Below are 27,041 nucleotides of genomic sequence, written 5' to 3'. Positions count from 1 at the left end.
CCTACTTAAGCACCATGCCTCCACCCTACCGGGGGAAGGCCCTAGCAGCCAAGTCTCTGGCACTGAGTCTGGCTCTGGGGCTCAGAAGGGAAGGGGGAGAATAGAAAAGCAATAGTGACAGGAGACTCAATGGTTAGGGGAACGGATAGGAGATTCTGTGGTCGCGAGCGAGACTCCCGGAAGGTATGCTGCCTCCCGGGTGCCAGAGTCAGGGATGAGTGTGTGTGGGGAGTGTAATGTGTTGTGCGGCTGGGATGTGTGTGTGTGGGGAGGTAATGTGTTGTGTGTGCGGCTGGGATGAGTGTGTGTGCGGAGTGTAATGTGTGTGTGCGACTGGGATGAGTGTGTGTGGGGAGTGTAATGTGTGTGTGCGGCTGGGATGAGTGTGTGGGGGAGTGTAATGTGTGTGTGCGGCTGGGATGAGTGTGGGTGGGAGTGTAAAGTGTGTGTGGGGCTGGGATGATGTGTGCGGGGAGTGTAATGTGTGTGTGTGCGGCTGGGATGAGTGTGTGTGGGGAGTGTAATGTGTGGGTGCGGCTGGGATGAGTGTGTGTGGGTAGTGTAATGTGTGTGTGCGGCTGGGATTGTGTGTGTGTGGGGTGTGTAATGTGTGTGTGTGCGGCTGGGATGAGTGTGTGTGGGGAGTGTAATGTGGTTGTGGTGCAGCTGGGATGAGTGTGTGTGGGGAGTGTAATATGTGTGTGCGGCTGGGATGAGTGTGTGTGGGGAGAGTAATGTTGTGTGCGGCTGGGATGAGTGTGTGTGGGGAGAGTAATGTGTGTGTGCGGCTGGGATGAGTGTGTGTGGGGAGTGTAATGTCTGTGTGGCTGGGATGAGTGTGTGTGGGGAGTGTAATGTGTGTGGGCGGCTGGGATGAGTGTGTGTGGGGAGTGTACTGTTGTGCGAGGCTGGGATGAGTGTGTGTGGGGAGGGTAATGTGTGTGCGAGGCTGGGATGAGTGGGTGTGGGGAGTGTAATGTGTATGTACGGCTGGGATGAGTGTGTGTGGGGGTGTGTAATGTGGTTGTGTGAGGCTGGGATGAGTGTGTGTGGGGAGAGTAATGTGTGCGGCTGGATGAGTGTGTGTGGGGAGTGTAATGTGTGTGTGCGGCGGGGATGAGTGTGTGGGGGGAGTGTAAAGTGTGTGTGCGGCTGGGATGAGTATGTGCGGGAGTGTAATGTGGTGTGTGCGGCTTGGATGAGTGTGTGTGGGGAGTGTAATGTGTTGTGTGCGGCTGGGATGAGTGTGTGGGGGGAGTGTATGTGTGTGTGCGGCTGGGATGAGTGTGTGTGGGGAGTGTAAAGTGTGTGTGCGGCTGGGATGAGTGTGTATGCGGAGTGTAATGTGTGTGTGCGGCTGGGATGAGTGTGTGTGGGGAGTGTAATGTGGTGTGCGGCTAGGGATGAGTGTGGTGCGTGGAGTGTAATGTGGTGTGTGCGCGCTGGGATGAGTGTGTGTGAGTGTAATGTGGTGGTGTGCGGCTGGGATGAGTGTGTGGGGAGTGTAATGTGTGGTGTGCGGCTGGGATGAGGTGTGTGGGGATGTGTAATGTGTGTGTGCGGCTGGGATGAAGTGTGTGTGGGAGTGTAATGTGTGTGTGCGCTGGGATGAGTGTGTGTGGGGATGTAATGTGTTGTGCGGCTGGGATGAGTGTGTGTGGGGAGTGAATTGTGTGTGTCGGCTGTGATGAGTGTGGAGTGGGAGTGTAATGTGTGTGTGCGGCTGGGATGAGTGTGTGTGGGGAGTGTAATGTGGTTGTGCGGCTGGGATGAGTGTGTGTGGGGAGTGTAATGTGTGTGTACGGCTGGGTGAGGTGTGTGGGGAGTGTAATGTGTGTGTGGCTGGATGATGTGGTGGGGAGTGATAATTGTATAAGTGCGGCTGGGATGAGTGTGTGTGGGGAGTGTAATGTGTGTGTGCGGCTGGGATGAGTGTGTGTGGGGAGTGTAATGTGTGCGGCTGGGATGAGTGTGTGTGGGGAGTGTAATGTGTGTGTGCGGCTGGGATGAATGTGGTGTGGGGATGTAATGTGTATGTGCGGTTGGGATGAGTGTGTGTGGGGAGTGTAATGTGTGTGTGCGGCTGGGATGTGTGTGTGGGGAGTGTAATGTGTGTGTGCGGCTGGGATGAGTGTGTGGTGGGGAGTGTAATGTGTGTGTGCGGCTGGGATGAGTGTGTGTGGGGAATGTAATGTGTGCTTGCGGCTGGGATGAGTGTGTGTGGGGAGTGTAATGTGTGTGTGCGGCTGGGATGAGTGTGTGTGGGGCGTATAATGTGTGTGGTGTGGCTGGGATGAGTGTGTGTGGGGAGTGTATGTGTGTGTGCGGCTGGGGATGAGTGTGTGTGGGGAGTGTATGTGTGTGTGCGGCTGGGATGAGTGTGTGTGGGGAGTGTAATGTGTGTGTGTGGCTGGGATGAGTGTGTGTGGGGAGTTAATGTATACGTGCGGCTGGGATGACTGTGTGTGGGGAGTGTAATGTGTGTGTGCGGCTGGGATGAGTGTGTGGGGGGAGTGTAATGTGTGTGTGCGGCTGGATGAGTGTGTGTGGGGAGTGTAATGTGTGTGTGGGTTGCAATGGGTGTGTGTGGGGAGTGTAATGTGTATGCAGCTGGGATGAGTGTGTGTGGGGAGTGTAATGTGTTGTGTGCGGCTGGGATGAGTGTGTGTGGGGAGTGTAATGTGTGTGTGAGGCTGGGATGAGTGTGTGTGGGATGTTTAATTTATGTGTGCGGCTGGGATGAGTGTGAGTGGGGAGTGTAATGTGTGTGTGCGGCTGGGATGAGTGTGTGTGGGAGTGTAATGTGTATGTGCGGCTGGGATGAGTGTGGTGAGGGGTGTGTAATGTCTGTGTGCGGCTGGGATGAGTGTGTGTGGGGAGTGTAATGTGTGGTGTGGGGCTGGGATGAGTGTGTGTGGGGAGTGTAATGTGTGTGTGCAGCTGGGATGAGTGTGTGTGGGGAGTGTATGTTGTGTGCGGCTGGGATGAGTGTGCGTGGGGAGTGTAATGTATGTGTGCGGCTGGGATGAGTGTGTGTGGGGAGTGGTAATGTTTGTGGTGCGGCTGGGATGAGTGTGTGTGGGGAGTGTAATGTGTGTGTGAGGCTGGGATGAGTGTGTGTGGGGAGTGTAATGTGTATGTGCGGCTGGGATGAATGTGTGGGGGAGTGTAATGTGTGTGTGTGGCTGGGATGAGTGTGTGTGGGGAGTGTAATGTGTGTGTGCGGCTGGGATGAGTGTGTGGGGGAGTGTAATGTGTGTGTGAGTCTGGGATGAGTGTGTGTAGGGAGTGTAATGTGTGTGTGAGGCTGGGATGAGTGTGTGTGGGGAGTGAAATGTGTGTGTGCGGCTGGGATGAGTGTGTGTGGGGAGTGTAATGTGTGTGTGTGGCTGGGATGAGTGTGTGTGGGAGTGTAATGTGTGTGTGCGACTGGGATGAGTGTGTGTGGGGAGTGTAATGTGTATGTGCGGCTGGGATGAGTGTGTGTGGGGAGTGTTAATGTGTGTGTGCGGCTGGGATGAGTGTGTGTGGGTGTGTAATGTGTGTGTGCGGCTGGGATGAGTGTGTGTGGGGAGTTTAATGTGTGTGTGCGGCTGGGATGAGTTTGTGTGGGGAGTGTAATGTGTGTGTGCGGCTGGGATGAATGTGTGTGGGGATGTAATGTGTATGTGCGGTTGGGATGAGTGTGTGTGGGGAGTGTAATGTGTGTGTGTGGCTGGGATGTGTGTGGGGAGTGTAATGTGTGTGTGCGGCTGGGATGAGTGTGTGTGGGGAGAGTAATGTGTGTGTGCGGCTGGGATGAGTTGTGTGTGGGGAATGTAATGTGTGCGTGCGGCTGGGATGAGTGTGTGTGGGAGTGTAATGTGTGTGTGCGGCTGGGATGAGTGGTGTGTGGGGCGTATAATGTGTGTGTGTGGCTGGGATGAGTGTGTGTGGGGAGTGTAATGTGTGTGTGCGGCTGGGATGAGTGTTTGTGGGGAGTGTAATGTGTGTGCGGCTGGGATGAGTGTGTGTGGCGAGTGTAATGTGTGTGTGTGGCTGGGATGAGTGTGTGTGGGGAGTGTATGTATACGTGCGGCTGGGATGACTGTGTGTGGGGAGTGTAATGTGTGTGTGCGGCTGGGATGAGTGGTGTGTGGGGAGTGTAATGTGTGTGTTCGGCTGGGATGAGTGTGTGTGGGGAGTGTAATGTGTGTGTGCGGCTGGGATGAGTGTGTGTGGGGAGTGTAATGTGTGTGTGAGGCTGGGATGAGTGTGTGTGGGATGTTTAATTTATGTGTGCGGCTGGGATGAGTGTGAGTGGGGAGTGTAATGTGTATGTGCGGCTGGGATGAGTGTGTGTGGGAGTGTGATGTGTATGTGCGGCTGGGATGAGTGTGTGAGGGGTGTGTAATGTCTGTGTGCGGCTGGGATGAGTGTGTGTGGGGAGTGTAATGTATGTGTGCGGCTGAGATGAGTGTGTGTGGGGAGTGTAATGTGTGTGTGGGGCTGGGATGAGTGTGTGTGGGGAGTGTAATGTGTGTGTGCAGCTGGGATGAGTGTGTGTGGGGAGTGTAATGTGTGTGTGCGGCTGGGATGAGTGTGCGTGGGGAGTGTAATGTATGTGTGCGGCTGGGATGAGTGTGTGTGGGAGTGTAATGTTTGTGTGCGGCTGGGATGAGTGTGTGTGGGGAGTGTAATGTGTGTGTGAGGCTGGGATGAGTGTGTGTGGGGAGTGTAATGTGTATGTGCGGCTGGGATGAATGTGTTGGGGAGTGTAATGTGTGTGTGTGGCTGGGATGAGTGTGGTGTGGGAGTGTAATGTGTGTGTGCGGCTGGGATGAGTGTGTGTGGGGAGTGTAATGTGTGTGTGAGTCTGGGATGAGTGTGTGTGGGGAGTGTAACTGTGTGTGTGAGGCTGGGATGAGTGTGTGTGGGGAGTGAAATGTGTGTGTGCGGCTGGGATGAGTGTGTGTGGGGAGTGTAATGTGTGTGTGCGGCTGGGATGAGTGTGTGTGGGGAGTGTAATGTGTGTGTGCGACTGGGATGAGTGTGTGTGGGGAGTGTAATGTGTATGTGCGGCTGGGATGAGTGTGTGTGTGGGGAGTGTAATGTGTGTGTGCGGCTGGGATGAGTGTGTGTGGGGTGTGTAATGTGTGTGTGCGGCTGGGATGAGTGTGTGTGGGGAGTGTAATGTGTGTGTGCGGCTGGGATGAGTTTGTGTGGGGAGTGTAATGTGTGTGTGCGGCTGGGATGAGTGTGTGTGGGGAGTGTAATGTGTGTGTGTGGCTGGGATGAGTGTGTGTGGGGAGTGTAATGTGTGTGTGCGGCTGGGATGAGTGTGTGTGGGGAGTGTAATGTGTGTGTGCGGCTGGGATGAGTGTGTGTGGGGAGTGTAATGTGTGTGTGCGGCTGGGATGAGTGTGTGTGGGGAGTGTAATGTGTATGTGCGGCTGGGATGAGTGTGTGTGGGGAGTGTAATGTGTATGTGTGGCTGGGATGAGTGTGTGTGGGGAGTGTAATGTGTGTGTGTGGCTGGGATGAGTGTGTGTGGGGAGTGTAATGTGTGTGTGCTGCTGGGATGAGTGTGTGTGGGGAGAGTAATGTGTTTGCAGCTGGGATGAGTGTGTGTGAGGAGTGTAATGTGTATGTGCGGCTGGGATGAGTGTGTGTGGGGAGTGTAATGTGTGTGTGCGGCTGGGATGAGTGTGTGTGGGGAGTGTAATATGTGTGTGTGGCTGGGATGAGTGTGTGTGTGGGGAGTGTAATGTGTGTGTGCGGCTGGGATGAGTGTGTGTGGGGAGTGTAATGTGTGTGCGGCTGGGATGAGTGTGTGTGGGGAGTGTAATGTGTGTGTGCGGCTGGGATGAGTGTGTGTGGGGAGTGTAATGTGTGTGTGCGGTGGGATAAGTGTGTGCGGGGAGTGTAATGTGTGTGGTGGGCTGGGATGAGTGTGTGTGGGGAGTGTAATGTGTGTGTGCGGCTGGGATGAGTGTGTGTGGGGAGTGTAATGTGTGTGTGCGGCTGGGATGAGTGTGTGTGGGGAGTGTAATGTGTGTGTGCGGCTGGGATGAGTGTGTGTGGGGAGTGTAATGTGTGCGCGGCTGTGATGAGTGTGTGTGGGGAGTGTAATGTGTTTGTGCGGCTGGGATGAGTGTGTGTGGGGAGTGTAATGTGTGTGTGTGGCTGGGATGAGTGTGTGTGGGGAGTGTAATGTGTGTGTGGGGCTGGGATGAGTGTGTGTGGGGAGTGTAATGTGTGTGTGTGGCTGGGATGAGTGTGTGTGGGGAGTGTAATGTGTGTGTGTGTGGCTGGGATGAGTGTGTGTGGGGAGTGTAATGTGTGTGTGCTGCTGGGATGAGTGTGTGTGGGGAGTGTAATGTGTGTGCAGCTGGGATGAGTGTGTGTGAGGAGTGTAATGTGTATGTGCGGCTGGGATGAGTGTGTGTGGGGAGTGTAATGTGTGTGTGCGGCTGGGATGAGTGTGTGTGGGGAGTGTAATGTGTGTGTGCGGCTGGGATGAGTGTGTGTGGGGAGTGTAATGTGTGTGTGCGGCTGGGATGAGTGTGTGTGGGGAGTGTAATGTGTGTGTGTGGCTGGGATGAGTGTGTGTGGGGAGTGTAATGTGTGTGTGCGGCTGGGATGAGTGTGTGTGGGGAGTGTAATGTGTGTGCGGCTGGGATGAGTGTGTGTGGGGAGTGTAATGTGTGTGCGGCTGGGATGAGTGTGTGTGGGGAGTGTAATGTGTGTGTGCGTGGGATAAGTGTGTGCGGGGAGTGTAATGTGTGTGTGCGGCTGGGATGAGTGTGTGTGGGGGAGTGTAATGTGTGTGTGCGGCTGGGATGAGTGTGTGTGGGGAGTGTAATGTGTATGTGCGGCTGGGATGAGTGTGTGTGGGGAGTGTAATGTGTGTGTGCGGCTGGGATGAGTGTGTGTGGGGAGTGTAATGTGTGTGTGCGGCTGGGATGAGTGTGTGTGGGGAGTGTAATGTGTGTGTGCGGCTGGGATGAGTGTGTGTGGGGAGTGTAATGTGTATGTGCGGCTGCAGCTTGTCAGCCTCCCGAGTGTCAATCTCGGTCCCGGCTAATCCTGCACCGTTTCTCACTGGAATCGATTGTGTTCCACGTGGTGCCGGTGCTGCCCCTCCACAGTCTCTGAATCGATCCAGGTTCGGCGTCAGTTTTGAGTCATGAATTCGGCGTCTGCGTCAACACTTAGTTTCGGAAACAGAGAATCCTGCCCAGAGCCTTTTGTTTGGTATTTTTTGCGATCCGTTCTTTATAATAATAATAATAATACTATTGTCACAAGTAGGCTTACATTAACACTGCAATGAAGTTACTGTAAAAAGCCCCTAGTCGCCACTGTCCGGCGCCTGTTTGGGGACACCGAGGGAAAATTCAGAATGTCCAAATTACCTAACAGGCACATAGTTCGGGACTTGTGGGAGGAAACCGGAGCATCCGGAGGAAACCCATGCAGACACAGGGAGAACGTGCAGACTCCACACAGACAGTGATCCAAGCCGGGAATCGACCCTGGGGCTGTTCTACCGTGCTACCGTGCCCCCAGCTTGTGACATCTAAGGCATGAATCAGTGGTCTTAAAATGAGCTGAAAAGGGTTTATGGGGAGAAGGCAGGAGAATGGGGATGAGAAAAATATCAGCCATGATTGAATGGCGGAGCAGACTCGATGGGCCGAGTGGCCTAATTCTGCTGCTATGGCTTATGGTCTAATAGCACGTTTAGCGGGGTGCTTCTTGGCACTGAGAAATATCCCGCTATTCAATGGTACTTTTCTGTCGTTTTTGGCCTCGACGAGGAACTGCCGGTCGAAGCTGGACTTATAGGAAGACTACAACAGCTGGCTTCTAATGCAGAACAATGCCAGCAGCGCGGGTTCAATTCCCGTACCAGCCTCCCTGAACAGGAGCCGGAATATGGCAACTCCGGGTTTTTCACAGTAACTTCATTGAGGCCTACTTGTAACAATAAGCGATTATTATTATTATTTCTACTACTCGGAGGTTTGCAGCGCCATTTTTAATGGCAGCCCTGATTTTTTAATCCCTTCAGCATCTCCATGGCTGCCTTGGACCCCCACTACACCCAACGTACCTATTCAGGGGTCCTCAAGCCCCCTTCACCCCACCTCTTATGAGCAAGGCACCCCGGGCCCAATCCTTGGCACAGGCAACCTGCCACCCGGGCACCTTGACACTGCCAGCCTGGCAGTGCATTCCAGGCACCCTGACAGTGCCAGTCCCCGACAATCTGCGGGTCTCCAATAACCTGGAGAACCCCAGGGGCCGTTACGACTGTTCCACGTTTGGGTAGACCAGTATTAAGCACTGCCATGGTGAGGTCGGCAATGCATGGCTGGTAAATCCTGTGCCCCGGGTGAATCCAGTGAATGGATATTTAAATCAGCCGATTGGCCCATTTAAATATGCATGGCTGGATTTTTCCCAGCGTGTTCAATCTCGCAAGGCGTTTCGAGCGTCGTGAATCTCACCAGGTCGCTTCCATAAATCAACATCCTCATCTTGCCATCGAATCAGGTGCAACCTGGCTGCTGAATCTCACCCCTAGCCCTAGTTGTTGGTGCATCGTTAGATTATTTTCTATCCCTTTTCCTTCCATATTCTCTATCCAACCAGAAACAAAGGAGAATTGTTTTTTGCCCTCATTATTATCCGAACCACAAGCATATTGGGATAGGGTACATAAAACAAAAAAGGTGAACACTTGGCTCTCTTCCGCTCTCTCTGATGCTGCTGTCTGTCTCTGGGTCACACTCAACACACTCAGATGCTGCTGTGTGTCCCTGGCAGGGCCGGCTCAAGGTACCGGCAACTCGGGCAGTCGCCCGGGGCGCCATGTGCTAGGGGGCGCCATCATGAGACAAAAACCTAACTTGTTTGAAGAGAAAAGGAACCAGAAGAAGGAAAGAGAGAGAGAGACTAAACAAATTGTGAGTTAAACCCTCACAATCTTAGTTTGGGCTACAATAAGCTGAACAGCCACAAGTGGGCTGAAAGCAAACTTGAGGAGAATAATGCCTCACACTCTGAGACTGGCTCGGAATTTTTCCTACTCGGAGCGCTGCAGTTTCTGAGCTGCTATTTAGCCCCCTTGCAATGCGCAGCTTAGGTCAGCGTGAGTCAGGTATTTTAGATTAACTGGGTCTAATTGCAAGCTTCCCGAAATTTCATTATACTTCTGGTGCTCTCAAAGTGTTGTTTAAAAAAACACACACGCACAAGGAAGGCAGATTTTGCCGCCGTAAATAGCATTGGAGGGAGTTTCTGGGCACTCCTTGCCGAGTTAACCTTGATTAAAAAAGATGTGGGTTGTATGCTGCCAAACCCTCTGCACTTCTCACTAAGTGGCAATGAAGAAGCAGACAATTGGCGTCTGAGGTCCTGAATCTAAAAAGAGGTAGGTCAAGGTTCTTGGCTATTTGTTCTCTTTAATTTTTCTCTTATGAACCAATATCTGGTGTCATGTTTTGCAAGTAAATTCTCACAAGTATTCACTGTTGAAAATTACTGCTGGAGGGGTAATATTGTACCTGGGCAGCTCCTGCTGCGATGTCAGGGGCCAAATTATATTTAAAAATTATACTTGTAAGGGCGCCGAAGTTCAGCTTGCCCGAGGCGCCAGCAACCCTAGGGCCGTTTCTGGTCCCTGGGTCCTCCTCTCTCTTTCCGATGCTGCTGTCTGTCTCTGGGTCCTCCTCTCTCTCTCTCTCTCTCTCTCTCTCGTTCTGATGCTGCTGTCTGTCTCTGGGTCCTCTTTTCTCGCTCTTTTGTCCATTTCTGCTTCATCTCTCCCATTCTTTTTTTCCATTTCCCTTTATCCTGTCCACTGACAAGTCACATTCTTTACCATCTCCAAAACGATAATTTCACAGCATAATGATCATCATAACGCACCTGTATTCCTGATTCTTCCGAACGCCAATCGGATAAGGGTCAGTCTCTGGAGATAAGGAGCAGGCTGTCTATGGTTGGAAAATATCCAGGAGAACGATGATTATCTTGTATTGATGTGAGATACTTCTGACTGAAACATATTAAACACCAAGATAAGAATGCTTCTTTTCAACCCAATTCCATTCCTTTCCCATCCCCCTTGCTGGGGGTGTCTTATCAATGCCCTGTGATCTCCAACAGCCATTATAGATGGGGGAGACTATTTGACTCTGGGCATCACAACACCTGAGTGTGATCAGGGACCCTTCAATGTTAATACAAATTGTGTCTTGTTAGAATCACTGAGTACAACTCAGTTTGGTGAGAAGAGGGAAATTTGAAATATCTCCAAAAATCACATGTTGTTTGCATTTGTGTTTAATTTCTAACTACAAATACTAGGGCCCTAAGTAGGGGCATGGCAGCTATCCACTGGTATCAGTTGAAAGAGTTAATTATAGAAACTGGCCTTTCTCTACCTGCAGCCAGCTGGTCTCTTTGTTCAGCACACAGATATTCAGGCATTAATAATAATATCTTTATTATTGTCACAAGTAGGTTTACTGTAACACTGCAATGACGTTACTGTGAAAAGCCCCCAGTCGCCACACTCCAGCGCCAGTTCGGGTACACGGAGGGAGAATACAGAATGTCCAAATTACCCAACAGCACATCTTTCGGGACTTGTGGGAGGAAACCGGAGCTCCCCAAGGAAACCCACGCAGACACGGCAAGAACGTGCAGACTCCGCACAGACAGTGATCCAATCCGGGAATCGAACCTGGGACCCTGGTTCTGTGAAGCAATAGTGCTAACCATTGTGCCGCCCATTCTCGGTGCAACCAGCACTGCACACGACTTTGGACAGAGTGTGGAAGTTTGGTGAGAAGCGGAAGTTTGCTGAGGACTTTTACTTTTCTAATTTTTCATCCTGTACGATTTTGTTTCTATTGTATTACAGGGGACGAGGTGAGATGTTAGTGGGTATCTGGTGAATATCTGGTAAGTGGTCAAGGCCAATTTTCTGAAGGTTTACTCACCCCTCATTCTTCTAAACGGTAGAGAGTATAAGCCTAAACTGCTCAATCTCTCCTCATACGACAAACCCCTCATCACTGGAATCAATCTAGTGAACCTCTTCTGAATTACCTCCAATGTCACTACATCCCTCCTCAAATAAGGGGACAAAAACTGTGCTCAATACTCCAGATGTGGTCTTACTGATACCTTGTACAGTTGTAACAACACTTCCTTACCTTGATACTCTATTCCTTTTGCTATAAATGTCATCATTCCATTTGCTTTTCTTATTATCTGCTCCACCTGCATGCTAGTTTTCTGTGACTCATGCACGAGGACACCCAGATCCCTCTGCAATGGAGCTCCCCGGAGTCTCTCTCCATTTAGATAATAAATTGCCTTTCCATTTTTCGACCAAAATGCATGACCTCGCACATTAAACTCCATCTGTCAAATTTTGTCCCACTCTCCTAACCTATCTATATCCATTTGTAAGATTATTTTGTAATCTTGTCTCCCCCTCTCTCAGAGCTGCAGCTTCTCTTGCGGTTTGATCAGCTTCACACTTCCTGTACTGTATAAATAACATGTTGTTGACCACAGTGAGGTTCTGGTAATCTCTCTGTTTTCCGAGAAATCATGTTGTAGTTTCACTACTTTCACTTTCGCTCGATCTCTGCCTCCCTCTGCTGGTAGAATGGCACAATATCAGTTTTGGTATTTGCACTGAGGGTCTGGTTTACTCCAGTTTCCTGTTACATTGCCCTTCAGTCTGATTGAGGCCTATCAACCCCATTTGTCTTAATTCCTTGACCCAGAAATATCTATCACTCTCCATTTTGAAGTATACATACATAGCACAGTGGTTAGCACTGCTGCTTCACAGTGCCAGGGACCCTGGTTCGATTCCCACTTGGGTCACTGTCTGTGTGGAATCTGCACGTTCTCCCCGTGTCTGCGTGGGTTTGCTCCGGGTGCTCCGGTGCTGTTGGGTGAATTGGACATAATGAATTCTCCCTCTGTGTACCCGAACAGGCGCCGGAATGTGGCATCTAGGGGCTTTTCACAGTAACTTCATTGCAGTGTTAATGTAAGCCTGCTTGTGACAATAAGAAAGCTTATAAAAAAGAAAATAGAAGCAGGCGGAGTCCTTTCGGCCCTTCGAGCCTGCTGCCCCATTCATTATGATTATGGCTTATCATCAAGTTCAATTCCCTGATCCCTCCCCATATCCCCCGATCCCTTTAGCCCCAAGAGCGAAATCTAAATTCCTTCTTGAAATTACACAACATTTTGTCCTCAACGACTTTCTGTGGGAGTGAATTCCACAGATTCACCCCTCTCTCTGGGTGAAGAAATTTCTCCTCACCTCAGTCCTCAAAGGTTTACCCCTTATCCTCAAACTATGACCCCTAGTTCTGGACTCCCCCACCATCGGGAACATTCTTTCTGAATCTACCCTGTCTAATCCTGTTAGAACTTTAGAAGTTTCTATGAGATCCCCTCTCACTCTTCTAAACTCCAATGAATATAATCCTAACCCACTTAGTCTCTCCTCATAGGACAGTCCCACCATCCCAGGATTCAGCCTGGTAAACCTTCGCTGCTCTCCCTCCATAGCAAGAACATCCTTCTTCAGACTGACTCTCAGAACCCACAGCCATTTGGGGAGACAGTTCCAAAATCCCATTCTCCTTTATGGAAAGATTGTTTTTCCGGAATTCATCCCTCAATATGGATCAAATGTGAAGACTGGGCCCCCATCCTCCCAACTGCGCCCCCACCCTCCCAACTGGGCCCCCACCCTCCCAACTGCGTCCCCACCCTCCCAATTGGGCCCCCACCCTCCCAACATCTGTACTTCCCCCACCTGAAGAAATAATTTATCATAATAATAATAATCGCTTATTGTCACAAGTCGGCTTCAATGGAGTTACTGTGAAAACCGGAACCACATTCCGGCGCTTGTTCGCCTAATAGGGGCTGGTTTAGCTCACTGGGCTAAATCGCTGGCTTTGAAAGCAGACCAAGGCAGGCCAGCAGCACGGTTCAATTCCCGTACCAGCCTCCCCGAACAGGCGCCGGAATGTGGCGACTAGGGGCTTTTCACAGTAACTTCATTGAAGCCTACTCGAGACAATAAGCAATTTTCATTTCATTTCATTTCATTTCATTAATAGCGCCCAATTTGTCACTATTCACCCAAATCGATCATTTTAATTTTGTGTCTCCCTCCATTTGATCACCTCTCAACCTGCTGAAGCCATTGGAATCCAGACTTAGTCCATACAAACTCTCCTTATCATTTCACTACTTTAACCACAGATTCATTCTGGTGAATCTGTCCTATACATTGTAGCCATCTGGGATGGCCACTTACAGCAAAAAACATGGACTAAAGCCTAAAGGGAAATGTGGCCAATGTAAGATTCAGGCAGGCACAGAGCCTGAATGTATATTTGTGAGCAGAGAATCCAGACAGCATCGAAACCCCCAACCGATTAGCATTTTGATGGCCCATCTCCATATGACAAAGGACTGATACTCAAGTAATCGATACAATCCCAGACATTTTGGCGCCACTCCCTTTACTCAGGAAGCCTAAACAACAGGGTCAATGGCCGCTTAGGACTCGCCCAGCCATCAAGGCACCCGCCCCTTTACTGGCTGAGATCGAATACAGTGATCGAGAACTACCCAATTAGTGGGATCCAAACAAGGAGCGCCCAAAAGAGTGCGGAACTCCCCAAGGATAAAGCGAGAGACCACCATGCATTTGATCTCTCTTGGACCTGGCACCCCGGCATGTCCACCTCCAATTGCAGCCCCACCAGAAGCAAGTTCAAGATCAACGGCCGCTACCAGATGGATGAGCCCAGCTGAGCAGCAGTTACTTCTCCAGGCCTGACAGATACAGATCGGAACAATGGCCACTGTTCCTCTGACCCAAGCTGGGTGCCTGAAGTTAAGTACAGGTTGTTTTAGTCGATAGGTGTAGTTTAACTAGTAGTGTTTATGTTGCATGTTAATTGTGTGTGTAAATAAGGTACCGTTGACCTTGAACTAACTAACTGGTGTTTGGCTCTTTGATCGATAGCCGGTTGAACCTTGTGGGGGTATCATTCGATACCTGGCGACTCTGAGCAATATAGTATCGAGATCTAAAGAAAGAAGGGCAACATTATTGATTGCCATATTTATAGCAGATAAAATGGCAACAACATTTAGTGTTGAAGTACAGTGCCATAGAACATTACAGCGCAGTACAGGCCCTTCGGTCCTCGATGTTGCGCCAACCTATGAAACCACTCTGAAGCCCATCTACACTATTCCCTTATCATCCATATGTCTATCCAATGACCATTTGAATGCCCTTAGTGTTGGCGGGTCCACTACTGTTGCAGGCAGGGCATTCCGCGCCCTTACTACTCTCTGAGTAAAGAACCTACCTCTGACATCTGTCCTATATCTATCTCCCCTCAATTTAAAGCTATGTCCCCTCGTGCTGGACATCACCATCCGAGGAAAAAGGCTCTCACTGTCCACCCTATCTAATCCTCTGCTCATCTTGTATGCCTCAATTAAGTCATCTCTTAACCTTCTCTCCTAACCGTCCCTCAGTCTTCCCTCATAAGATCTTCCCTCCATACCAGGCAACATTCTGGTAAATCTCCTCTGTACCCTTTCCAATGCTTCCACATCCTTCCTATAATGCGGCGACCAGAATTGCACGCAATACTCAAAATGCGGCCGCACCAGAGTTTTGTACAGCTGCAACATGACCTCATGGCTCCGAAACTCAATCCCTCCACCAATAAAAGCTAACACACCGTACGCCTTCTTAACAACCCTCTCAACCTGAGTGGCAACTTTCAGGGATCTATGGACATGGACAGTGAGATCTCTCTGCTCATCCAGACCACCAAGAATCTTACCATTAGCCCAGTACTCTGTCTTCCTGTTACTCCTTCCAAAATGAATCACCTCACACTTTTCTGCATTAAACGCCATTTGCCACCTCTAAGCCCAGCTCTGCAGCTTACCTATGTCCCTCTGTAACTTGTAACATCCTTCTGCACTATCCACAACTCCACCAACCTTCGTGTCATCTGCAAATTTACTAACCCATCCTTCTACACCCTCTTCCAGGTCATTTATAAAAATGACAAACAGCAGTGGCCCCAAAACAGATCCTTGCGGTACACCACTAGTAACTGAACTCCAGGATGAACATTTGCCATCAACCACCACCCTCTGTCTTCTTTCAGATAGCCAATTACTGATCCAAACCGCTAAATCACCTTCAATCCCATACTTCCGTATTTTCTGCAATAGCCTACCGTGGGGAACCTTATCAAACGCCTTACTGAAATCCATATACACCACATCAACTGCTTTACCCTCATCCACCTGTTTGGTCACCTTCTCAAAAAACTCAATAAGGTTTGTGAGGCATGACCTACCCTTCACAAGACCGTGTTGACTATCGCGAATCAACTTGTTCTTTTCAAGATGATTATAAACCCTATCTCTTATAATCTTTTCCAACATTTTACCCACAACGGAAGTAAGGCTCACAGGTCTATAATTACCAGGGTTGTCCCTCCCCTTCTTGAACAAGGGGACAACATTTGCTATCCTCCAGTCTTCCGGCACTATTCCTGTTGACAAAGACGACATAAAGATCAAGGACAAAGGCTCTGCAATCTCCTCCCTGGCTTCCCAGAGAATCCTAGGATAAATCCATCTGGCCCAGGGGACTTATCTATTTTTACACTTTCCAAAATTGCTAACACCTCCTCCTTTTGAACCTCAATTCCATCTAGCCTGGTCGACTGAACCTGAATGTTCTCCTCGACAACATTGTCTTTCTCCAGTGTAAACACTGATGAAAAATATCCATTTAACGCTTCCCCTATCTCCTCTGATTCCACACACAACTTTCCACTACTATCCTTGATTGGCCCTAATCTTACTCTAGTCATTCTTTTGTTCCTGATATACCTATAGAAAGCCTTAAGGTTTTCCTTGATCCTATCCGCCAATGACTTTTCGTGTCCTCTCCTCGCTCTTCTTAACTATCCCTTTAGGTCCTTCCTGGCTAACTTGTAACTCTCAAGTGCCCTAACTGAGCCTTCATGTCTCATCCTAACATAAGCCTTCTTCTTCCTCTTGACAAGTGCTTCAACTTCCTTAGTAAACCACGGTTCCCTTGCTCGACAACTTCCTCCCTGCCTGACAGGTACATACTTTTCATGGACATGCAGTAGCTGTTCCTTGAAAAGCTCCACATTTCGATTGTACCCATCCCCTGCAGTTTCCTTCCCCATCCTATACATCCTAAATCTTGCCGAATAGCATCATAATTGCCTTTCCCCCAGCTATAATCTGCTTGAATAGATTATGATTTTCCAAAGGTGCAGCTCCTGTTCTTCAGTGATCACTGGCTAACGAGTATGATTGTCCACCCAAGAATCTCTGTTACTGGTCAGGGGTTCTGTGGGTCCTTGCGTGGTTGATGAGCACGGTCCTAGAGCTGCATCTTCAACCACACACTTGGCAGGATTTTCTGGGAGGTGGGATTGGTCCTTGGACTCTAGGTCATGGGAAGTACTTTCTCAGGCTACTTTTTTGGGCCTCATTGTATACACCAGAGATTCTGCATTACTCTGACAGAGTGTCAGGTCTCTTTCTATCCCCCCCCCCCCCCCCCCTACACTCTCCTCCCTCCTCCCCTAGTCTTGTCAATTCAATACATCTCTGTACAGCAAGTATTCCTGAATGCTAACTGTATTTAAAGGTGGATTGGGAGCTGAGATGGTTTTGTTATTTGAGTGGGAATAAAGATAGCAGTTAATGGTTATTGTGTCACTGTATTGAGCAGCATTGTTTAAGGAGTAATTTTAAGTTATTTTCTCGTGTGATGTTAAAGATGTTTTAATACGGTGTTGATAACTCCTTCTGGAGGAGTTTGATGGACATCGAGGAGCGGATGAGCCGGTGGCCTGTACAGCAGTCATCTGCACTGGTCAGCGCTTTGGTGATGAGGCCATCCTATTGGTCTTGGGATTGGATGATGACAAAGTCCATCATGTGCCAGTGCCTTGATCCACGGATGTGTCCAGGAAGTCTTGACCTTGTCCTTTTGGTGGAACAGTGTTAGTAATGACAAGCTAGTGTTCCCCACATTTGGCGAGCAGGAGTTGCAATTCCCAACTCCTTCCTTTCCGCCTTGTCAGATCTGGAAGTCCTTTCCAACTCTGGCATTGAAGCCCCCATGGAGGATGATCTTATCTTCCTCAGGAATGTTGGAGAGTGCGGTGTCCAAGGGGGGACTAGATGCCTCCATCAGACTCATCATTGACATCAAGGGTCGGCATGCTCACGGCCATTGCCTGCTGATTCTTGGCAGGTTGTAGACAGAAGGTCACGAGGTGCTGGTTGATGCTGAGAGGGAGCTCCGTGATGGCGGAACTTATTCCATGCGTTCTGGTCTGATCCTCGGGGTTATCCTCTCCAGGAGAAGGGATAACCATGCCATCTTCCCTCAGCTGCCCTTGGCCTGCTCTGCTGGTCTCCTACAGGGCAGCGACGCCAATGTTGAAGTGCCTGAGCTCACGGCAGCTCTCTGTTCCGGCCGATTGTTCTGCTCATTATCCACGCCGGTTCGATGAGTCCAGGTTCTGAAATTGAGGTTAATTTTGATTTTCTGAGCACGGATAGATGGGCGGCTAGATGTGGTTTTCCAGCCCGACTACCTTCGGCTGCATCTTCTCCAGCCCTTTCCCCATGCAGGGTGAACGGAGTGGATCCTGAAGAGGGCTGCTCAATGTGAAGAAAGCTGCTGAAATGCTCCCATATTCCGATTCCAAGAACTGGACGACTAAATCAAACTTCACCGCCTACCGGCTGGTCCGAAGCCAGGGGCTTCCAGATCTCACCTGCCTGTCCCCGTCACCTCTCACTGATTGGCACAGGGTCTGTCTGTGCGGGCGGTGTTCTGGTTTCCTCAAGGGAAGCGCCTGCTGCGGGATATCTTTAACATGGATATGCTGCTGCACATCAGCAGACACACAGTCCTTGACAGAGGGTAGGTCCAGTTCTCGTAGTGAGGGAGCCTTGGTGGCTGTTGCTGCCCTCAGTCGTTGATACCAGGAGTATCTTCCACCTGATTTGCCGTTGAGGACATGTTTAGGACTGTATTTTGTTTGGTTTCTCCCCCCACCCCCCGACCTCACTGTCATGGGTGACCCTGCCAGAAGCAGACTCCCGATGGCATTGCTCTCAGCATCAACAGGGTGTTCAAACCTCTCCATCATGTCTAGGGGCCTATCCAAGGAAAGGTGTTGCTATCGCACTTAATCGCACATTATTCCAACAGTAGATGTTAGCACGAGAATTGGGAGAGGGGTCTACAGGGGAGGGGCCAACACTGGGAAAGGGGTGTACAGGGGAGGGGCCAACACTGGGAGAGGGGTCTACAGGGGAGATACCAGCACTGGGAGAGGGGTCTACAGGGGAGGGGCCAACACTGGGAGAGGGGGAGACAGGGGAGGTACCAGCACTGGGAGAGGGGTCTACAGGGGAGGGACCAACACTGGGAGAGGGGTCTACAGGGGAGATACCAGCACTGGGAGAGGGGTCTACAGGGGAGGGGCCAACACTGGGAGAGGGGGAGACAGGGGAGGTACCAGCACTGGGAGAGGAGTCTACAGGGGAGGGACCAACACTGGGAGTAGGGTCTCCAGGGAGCGACCTACACTGGGAGAGGGGTCTCCAGGGAGCGACCTACACTGGGAGAGGGGTCTACAGGGGAGATACCAGCACTGGGAGAGGGGTCTACAGGGGAGATACCAGCACTGGGAGAGGGGTCTACAGGGGAGATACCAGCACTGGGAGAGGGGTCTCCAGGGGAGGTACCAGCACTGGGAGAGGGGTCTACAGAGAGTCCATTCAGCCCTCGAAGCTGTTTCAGTTTCATTTAGTCAGAATGAGGCAGATCAGTATTTCTGCCCCATTTCCACACCCAGAAACAGCTGGCATTACACACCTCGAAAACTGGAATTGACTCCCAGAACCCGCAGCCTTTTGGGGAGACATTTCCAGATTTTCACGACCCCATTTCCAACACTGGAGCAGGCTGAGAATGATCAGGGGCCGGGGTTCTCCGAGGCTCCGTGCTGAGATAGCGATCGGCTCGGAGTCGGAGAATGGGGCCACAGAGCCGCGATCGGGTCTGACGCTGGGCGCGATTCTCCGGTGACCAGAGACACGGCTCCGGCCGGCGTTTAAACGGCTGCTGCTTGCATACGCAGACCCGCGGCGATCAGTGCAGGGCCGTGTGTAGCAGCTGGATCAGCGCGGAGGACTCCGGCACCGTGCTGGCCCCCTGTGGGCTACAGAATCGCTGGGCCAGGAGGCCCGTTGACCCCGGTGTGAAACACATCGCCGCACTTTTACAGCATCCCGGACATGATGTAGCCCAGCCCATCCGCGTGCTCGTCACACCAGAGGTTTAAGGACTGGGTGGTCTGGTTTGTGTTCAGAGAGTCAGGAGTATTATCCAGTGGGAAACGGGAGTCCAGAACATTGAGTTACAGAAACCCTCCTCACAGACACAACACACACTGCTTCTGCGGAGGAGATTTATAGAATAACAAGGTGAATCATCATTCTGTCCTATCACTGCTTAAAAGTGAAGTAATTCAGCACAGGGTCCAACAGGTTCCAGCCGGTAGCAAAGGAACAGCTGAGATTCTGTGAGGAGTAAAACAATGTCTAATCTAAACCAGCGGCCTGAGAATTTGAGAACATGAAATTAAATTGCTTATTGTCACTAGTAGGATTTGGATTTGGATTTGGATTTGTTTATTGTCACGTGTACCGAGGTACAGTGAAAAGTATTTTTCTGCGAGCAGCTCAACAGATCATTCAGTACATGGGAAGAAAAGGGAATTGAACAGAATTCAAGAAAATAAATGAGAATACATAATAGGGCAACACAAGATATACAATGTAACTACATAAGCATTGGCATCGGATGAAGCAGACAGGGTGTAGTGTTAATGAGGACAGTCCATAAAAGGGTCATTTAGGAGTCTGGTGACAGTGGGGAAGAAGCTGTTTTTGAGTCTGTTCGTCCGTGTTCTCAGGCTTCTGAATCTCCTGCCCGATGGAAGAAGTTGGAAAAGTGAGTAAGCCGGGTGGGAGGGATCCTTGATTATGCTGCCTGCTTTCCCCCGGCAGCGGGAGGTGTAGATGGAGTCCATGGATGGGAGGCAGGTTTGTGTGATGGACTGGGCGGTATTCACGACTCTCTGAAGTTCCTTGCGGTCCTGGGCCGAGCAGTTGCCATACCAGGCTGTGATGCAGCCCGAGAGGATGCTCTCTATAGTGCATCTGTAAAAGTTGGTGTAGCCATGCTGGCCATGCAAAATGGACACTGAGCCAAACTAAAATGGAAGGCAGCAGGGAAAGCCTGTTTAGTAAGAACAGACAGCCTGCTCTCAACTAATTAGCATTTTGCAAGCAGCAAACCAGTTTTCTGGCCAGGTGCAGATCTCCAAGCCAAAGGTGTTAATGGCAAAGCGCTTAACATCCTGATGAGGCAGCCCAGATCCAGACACAAACAATGGCAACATTTCCATCTCAATGTAGCACTTAATTGGTGGAGTAGACAGGATGGCACCAGAGTAACGAATATCGAAACCACCCCCCCAACATCGAGGAAAGCCCCGCATTGGAGGATTTCGAAGGTAGCCGTTTGGAAACGTTCCAATCGGTACCGAAAGGTAGAGCCCGCCTAGAAGGGGGCAAGGACATGAGAGAGGGGTATAAAAGCAAATCCCCCACAGAGCCCCGGTCTGTTAAACCCGTGCTCCAGCTCTGACTGACATCTTGCATCCTGACTCCAGCCGTTGAGCACCAGCCGCCGAAACCGTAAGTTCAACGCTCGCTACGCGATCCAAGCCCACTAGACTCCCAAGTACCAGAACGCTTGCTGAAGGCTGCAGTGCCAGACCAGGACGAAGGCCTCGTTCTCTGACCTTGCCTGTTCCTGTTAGATAAGTATTCTGTTCGCTTAAGTTTAGTTATAGCTTAGTCTCTTAGTGTGTGCATCAGTATTTATTATAACTGTATAATAAATATTGATCGTTTGAACTTTACTAATCGGTGTATCGTCTTTATTACTTTGAACTTGACCTTGGAATACTTGTGACGTTGCCTATACGGCAACTGGCGACTCCAGAGCTAAATAATTACATAGAACAGAGCCTAGTAGTGTTAAGCACACGTCGAACTCGGAGGCGTGTTAATACACTCCAATAAACGCGTTTTACGCTAATAGTAAAACGTGCAACATTGGTAAGGGTTAATGTGGACATGCCAAATTTCCTTAGTTTCCTGAGGAAGTAAAGGCGCTGTTGTGCTTTCTTGGTGATAGCGTCGACATGAGTGGACCAGGATAGATTTTTGGTGATGTGCACCCCTAGGAATTTGAAACTGCTAACCATGTCCACCTCGGCTCCGTTGATGCTGACAGGGGTGTGTACAGTACTATGCTTCCTGAAGTCGATGACCAGCTCTTTAGTTTTGCTGGCATTAAGGGAGAGATTGTTGTCGTTGCACCACTCCACTAAGTTCTCTATCTCCCTCCTGTATTCAGACTCGTCGTTGTTCGAGATCCGGCCCACTATGGTCGTATCGTCAGCAAACTTGTAGATGGAGTTGGAACCAAGTTTTGCCATGCAGTCGTGTGTGTACAGGGAGTAGAGTAGGGGGCTAAGTACGCAGCCTTGCGGGGCACCGGTGTTGAGGACTATTGTGGAGGAGGTGTTGGTGTTCAATGGAGGCTTCAATGGAGTTTCTGTGAAAAGCCGTCAGTTGCCACATTCCGGCGCCTGTTCGGGGAGGCTGGTACGGGAATTAAGCCGTGCTGCTGGCCTGCCTTGGTCTGCTTTCAAAGCCAGCAATTTAGCCCAGTGTGCTAAACCAGCCCCTGTCATCACTCACAACACATCATCAATCCATCTCTCAGATAGTGATTTTGTCCATTGCTAACTTGCCTGACTCCCAATCCCTTCTGTGGAAGTTGCCTGTGGTTGAATTGGAAGAAATGCATCTTTGTGTGGACATTTCCACCTTTCCCCAAGGTCACACACCACCATTGCTTCACATCAGGTCCCAGATGAAGACAAGACGGAAACTGGAGGAAACCAGACCCTCAATGCAAATTCCAAAACTAATATTGTGCCATTCTACCAGCAGAGGGAGGCAGAGATCGAGCAAATGGGAAAGTAGTGAAACCACAACGTGATTTCTCAGAAAACAGAGAGATTCCCAGACACTCACTGTGGTCAACAACATGTTATTTATACAATACAGGAAATGTGAAGCTGGTCAAACAGCAAAAGAAGCTGCAGCTCAGAGAGGGGGAGACAGGGGAGGTACCAGCACAGGGAGAGGGGGAGACAGGGGAGGTGCCAGCATAGGGAGAGGGGGAGACAGGGGAGATACCAGCACTGGGAGAGGGGTAGACATGGGAGATACCAGCACTGGGAGAGGGGGAGACAGGGGAGATACCAGCACAGGGAGAGGGGGAGACAGGGGAGATACCAGCACTGGGAGAGGGGGAGACAGGGGAGATACCAGCACTGGGAGAGGGGGAGACAGGGGAGATACCAGCACTGGGAGAGGGGGAGACAGGGGAGATACCAGCACTGGGAGAGGGGGAGACAGGGGAGATACCAGGACTGGGAGAGGGGGAGACAGGGGAGATACCAGCAATGAGAGAGGGGGAGACAGAGGTGATACCAGCTCGTGGAGAGGGGAAGACAGAGGAGATACCAGCACTGGGAGAGGGGGAGACAGGGGAGGCAGCAGCACTGAGGGAGGGGGAGACAGGGGAGATACCAGCACTGGGAGAGGGGGAGACAGGGGAGATACCAGCACAGGGAGAGGGGAGACAGGGGAGGTACCAGCACTGAGGGAGGGGGAGACAGGGGAGATACCAGCACTGGGAGAGGGGGAGACAGGGGAGATACCGGCACTGTGAGAGGGGTCTACAGGGTAGGTAACAGCACTGGGAGAGGGGTAGACAGGGGAGGTACCAGCTCTGAGAGAGGGGGAGCCAGGGGACATACCAGCAATGAGAGAGGGGGAGACAGAGGTGATACCAGCTCGTGGAGAGGGGAAGACAGGGGAGATACCAGCACTGAGAGAGGGGGAGACAGGGGAGGTGCAGCACTGAGAGCACGGGCAGCACGGTAGCTTTGTGGATAGCACAATCGCTTCACATGTCCAGGGTCCCATGTTCGATTCTGGCTTGGGTCACTGACTGTGTGGAGTCTGCACATCCTCCCCGTGTCTGCGTGGGTTTCCTCCGGGTGCTCCGGTTTCCTCCCACAGTCCAAAGATGTGCAGGTTAGGTGGATTGGCCATGATAAATTGCCCATAGTCTCCAAAATTTCCCTTAGTGTTGGGTGGAGTTACTGGGTGTTTTTGGGATGCGGTGGAGGTGTTAACCTTGGGTAGGGTGCTCTTTCCAGGAGCCGGTGCAGACTTGATGGGCCGAATGGCCTCCTTCTAGAACATAGAACATAGAACAGTACAGCACAGAACAGGCCCTTCAGTCCTCGATCACCCTACTCAAACCCAAGTATCCACCATATACCCGTAACCCAACCCCCCCCCCCCCCCCCCCCCCCCACCCCGCCCTCTGAGAGAGGGGGAGATAGGGGAGATACCAGCACAGGGAGAGGGGAAGACACGGGAGATACCAGCACTGGGAGAGTGGGAGACAGGGGAGATACCGGCACTGGGAGAGGGAGAGACAGGGGAGATACCAGCACTGGGAGAGGGGGACACAGGGGACATACCAGCATTGAGCGAGTGGTAGACAGGGGAGATACCAGCACTGGGTGAGGTGGAGACAGGGGAGGTGCAGCACTGAGAGCACGGGCAGCACGGTAGCTTTGTGGATAGCACAATCGCTTCACAGCACCAAGGTCCCAGGTTCGATTCTGGCTTGGGTCACTGACTGCGGAGTCTGCACATCCTCCCCGTGTGTGTGTGGGATCCTCTGGGTGCTCCGGTTTCCTCCCACAGTCCAAAGATGTGCAGGTTAGGTGGATTGGCCATGATAAATTGCCCTTAGTCTCCAAAATTGCAGGTATCAGCTCTGAGAGAGGGGGAGACAGTGGAGATACCAGCACTGAGAGAGGGGGAGACAGTGGAGATACCAGCACTGGGAGAGGGGGAGACAGGGGAGATATCAGCTCTGAGAGAGGGGGAGACAGGGGAGGTACCAGCACTGAGAGAGGGGGAGACAGGGGAAATACCAGCACTGGGAGAGGGGGAGACAGGGGAGGTACCAGCACTGAGAGAGGGGGAGACAGGGGAGATACCAGCACTGGGAGAGGGGGAGACAGGGGAGATACCAGCACTGGGAGAGGGGGAGACAGGGGAGATACCAGCTGTGAGAGAGGGGGAGACAGGGGAGGTACCAGCACTGAGAGAGGGGGAGACAGGGGAGGTACCAGCACTGTGAGAGGGGGAGACAGGGGAGGTACCAGCACAGGGAGAGGGGGTCACAGACACAACACACACTGCTTCTGCGGAAGAGTTTTGTAGAATAACAAGGTGAATCATCATTCTGTCCTTTCACTGCTTAAAAGTAAAGTAATTCAGCACAGGGTACAACAGGTTCCAGCCGGTAGCACAGGAACAGCTGAGATTCTGTGAGGAGTAAAACAATGTCTAATCTAAACCAGCGGCCTGAGACTTTGAGAACATCTGTGACCAACAGACCACAGTCAGTAAGAATGAACACCAACACCTCCTCCACAATAGTCCTCAATACCGGTGCCCCGCAAGGCTGCGTACTTAGCCCCCTACTCTACTCCCTGTACACACACGACTGCGTGGCAAAACTTGGTTCCAACTCCATCTACAAGTTTCCTGACGATATGACCATAGTGGGCCGGATCTCGAATAACGACAAGTCCGAAACAGGAGGGAGATAGAGAACCTAGCGGAGTGGTGTAACGACAACAATCTCTCCCTCAATGCCAGCAAAACTAAAGAGCTGGTCATCGACTTCAGAAAGCAAAGTACTGTACACACCCCTGTCAGCATCAACGGGGCCGAGGTGGAGATGGTTTGCAGTTTCAAATTCCTAGGGGTGCACATCACCAAAACTCTATCCTGGTCCACTCACGTCGACGCTATCACCAAGAAAGCACAACAGCGCCTATACTTCCTCAGGAAACTAAGGAAATTCGGCATGTCCACATTAACCCTTACCAACTTTTACAGATGCACCATAGAAAGCATCCTATCGGGCTGCATCACAGCCTGGTATGGCAACTGCTCGTCCCAGGACCGCAAGGAACTTCAGAGAGTCGTGAATACCGCCCAGTCCATCTCACGAACCTGCCTCCCATCCATTGACTCCATCTACACCTCCCGCTGCCGGGGGAAAGCAGGCAGCATAATCAAGGATCCCTCCCACCCGGCTTACTCACTTTTCCAACTTCTTCCATCGGGCAGGAGATTCAGAAGCCTGAGAACACGGACGAACAGACTCAAAAACAGCTTCTTCCCCACTGTCACCAGACTCCTAAATGACCCTCTTATGGACTGACCTCATTAACACTACACCCCTGTATGCTTCACCCGATGCTAATGCTTATGTAGTTACATTGTCTATCTTGTGTTGCCCTATTATGTATTCTCATGTATTTTCTTGAATTCTGTTTAATTCCCTTTTCTTCCCATGTACTGAATGATCTGTTGAGCTGCTCGCAGAAAAATACTTTTCACTGTACCTCGGTACACGTGACAATAAACAAATCCAATCCAATCCAATCAATCACAACACATCATCAATCCATCTCTCAGATAGTGATTTTGTCAATTGCGAACTTGCCTGACTCCCAATCCCTCCTGTGGATGGTGCCTGTTGTCTTGTTATGCTGTTGGCGTAGAATAAGCGGCTTCCTTGATGTTCACTCTGAAAAAGGAATGTTCAGACGTGGAGATAACTTCAACACGTTTATTAAACTTTTGACAATTCTGCTACTCGGGTTCGCCACGACTGCAGGAAACTGGAGGAAACCAGACACTCAATGCAAATACCAAAACTGATATTGTGCCATTCTACCAGCCGAGGGAGGCGGAGATCGAGCGAAAGTGAAAGTAGTGAAACTACAACATGATTTCTCGGAAAACAGAGAGATTACCAGAACCTCACTGTGGTCAACAACATGTTATTTATACAGTACAGGAAGTGTGAAGCTGATCAAACCGCAAGAGAAGCTGCAGCTCTGAGAGAGGGGGAGACAGGGGACATACCAACACTGGGAGAGGGGGAGACAGGGGACATACCAGCACTAGGAGGGTGGGGGGGGGGGGGGGGGGGACAGGGGACATACAAGCACTGGGAGAGGAAGAGACAAGGGAGATACCAATACTGGGAGAGGGGGAGACAGGGGAGATACCAACACTGGGAGAGGGGGAGACAGGGGAGATACCAGCACTGAGAGAGGGGTAGACAGGGGAGATACCATCAAAGGGAGAGGGGGACACAGGGGAGATACCAGCACAGGGAGAGGGGGAGACAGGGTAGTTACCAGCACTGTGAGAGGGGGAGACAGGGGAGATACCGGCACTGTGAGAGGGGTCTACAGGGTAGGTAACAGCACTGGGAGAGGGGGAGACAGGGGAGATACCAGCACAGGGAGTGGGGGAGACAGGGGAGATACCAGCTCTGAGAGAGGGGGAGACAGATGTGATACCAGCACTGAGAGAGGGGGAAACAGGGGGGATACCAGCTCTGAGAGAGGGGGAGACAGGGGAGATACCAGCACGGGGAGAGGGGGAGACAGGGGAGATACCAGCACAGGGAGAGGGGGGAGACAGGGGAGATACCAGCACAGGGAGATGGGGAGACAGGGGAGGTACCAGCACTGGGAGAGGGGGAGACAGGAGAGATACCAGCTCTGAGAGTGGGGGAGACACGGGAGATACCAGCACCGGGAGAGGGGGAGACAGGGGAGATACCA

General features: G+C 51.1%; 1 protein-coding gene across 2 annotated transcripts in view; it reads right to left on the bottom strand.

The window, feature by feature from the left end:
- The window catches only part of LOC119976678 (guanylate-binding protein 1-like), a 45,820-nt gene extending 19,652 nt beyond the window's left edge, over window positions 1-26,168 (bottom strand). The window contains exons 1-2 of one of the 2 annotated variants that reach the window (XM_038817370.1): window positions 25,907-26,168; window positions 9,919-10,048 (exon numbers count right to left, since the gene is read on the bottom strand). The gene's annotated coding sequence lies outside the window, so the exon portion shown is untranslated. The remainder of the gene's footprint in view (window positions 1-9,918; window positions 10,049-25,906) is intronic. The other variant, XM_038817380.1, reaches the window with a different exon arrangement.
- Window positions 26,169-27,041: the final 873 nt, after the last annotated feature.

The sequence above is a fragment of the Scyliorhinus canicula genome, chromosome 1 (assembly GCF_902713615.1).
Source record: "Scyliorhinus canicula chromosome 1, sScyCan1.1, whole genome shotgun sequence".
NCBI lineage: Eukaryota > Metazoa > Chordata > Chondrichthyes > Carcharhiniformes > Scyliorhinidae > Scyliorhinus > Scyliorhinus canicula.
Note: the sequence above shows the minus strand (reverse complement) of the source record. Positions and strands in the feature narration are given on the sequence as shown.